Genomic DNA, 1,273 nt, shown 5'->3' on the forward strand with positions numbered 1-1,273 from the left:
CTTCTTCTTCTTCTTCTTCTTCTTCTTCTTCTTCTTCTTCTTCTTCTTCTTCTTCTTCTTCTTCTTCTTCTTCTTCTTCTTCTTCTTCTTTCCCTATTCTTATTCTTTTAATCTCTTCTCCCACAACACACACTACCTTGAAGAGTTATTAATTTTGAGCAATGACGTATTTTAGAGCTTCACCCCTACCACAGGTGATTTCCAGTATTAGAGCTTGATGTGCGCAAACCAAGAGCATTCCCCTTCTCTTCCCCCACTCTATGTTGAGAAAAACCTGTACATGAACATAAGCTCTCGGGAAATCCATACATCAAAATGCGTGACACGATATCTCCAGGAATATTTTAAAAAAGGGCCGGTAGCGCAAGCAAGCTCTCCCTCACTACCACGCAAGCAAGCAAGGATACGCAACTATAAAAAAGACAGATTTTTAGTTTCAAAACTTGGCAAGATTTTTCAAATACAATTCTTTGATATCTTGATAGTCAGATAGAACATTTGGTCTCTGATCTCATGGTCTGAGTAACTCAAAACATTCCCCCTCCCTGCTGCTGTTGCTGCTGCTGCTGCTGCTGCTGCTGTTGCTGCTGTTGCTGCTGCTGTCGCTGATGCTGTTGTTGTTGCTGTTATTGCCTTTGCTGACGCTGCTACTGTTCATATTGTTGCTGCTATTGCAGTTGTTGCTGTTGCCGCTGTTGATACCGCTGTTGCTGTTGTTTTTATGGTTGCTGCTGTGACTGCCTTTGTTGTTGCTGCTGTTACTATTGATGTTGTTGCCATTGTTATTGCTATTGTTGTTGCAATTGTTATTGCTTGCTGTTATTGTTGTTTGTGGTGTTGGTTGTATTATGGATGACGACAACATCGACGACGATAGTGATGGTCATGATGATAATGATATTTTAGCTGGTGACAATGATGAACCCAAAAAAACCCTAACACCCCTCCCCCCCAAAAAACCCCCCCAACCAACACCAAACGATAGGAGCGAATAACGCACAGCAATAATTGCATAGCAAAGCAAAGCAAAGCAAGGCAAAGCAAAGCAATGCATAGCAAAGGAAAGCAAAGAAAAGCAAAATGAAGTAAAGCGTAATATTATGCTGTCCTTGTTACCTTTGTTCAGCGCTGCTGCGACACAAAACATTCTGACGCCGGGCCTTTCGCTTGCCGCTGCTCAGATATTGCTCGCTGGCGCTCAGGAGACTGGTTCTGCTACCACGTGAGAAAAATGAATCCTTCCCCCCCCCTCTCTCTCTCTCTCTCTCTCTCT

The sequence above is a fragment of the Aplysia californica genome, unplaced genomic scaffold, assembly GCF_000002075.1.
Source record: "Aplysia californica isolate F4 #8 unplaced genomic scaffold, AplCal3.0 scaffold00334, whole genome shotgun sequence".
NCBI lineage: Eukaryota > Metazoa > Mollusca > Gastropoda > Aplysiida > Aplysiidae > Aplysia > Aplysia californica.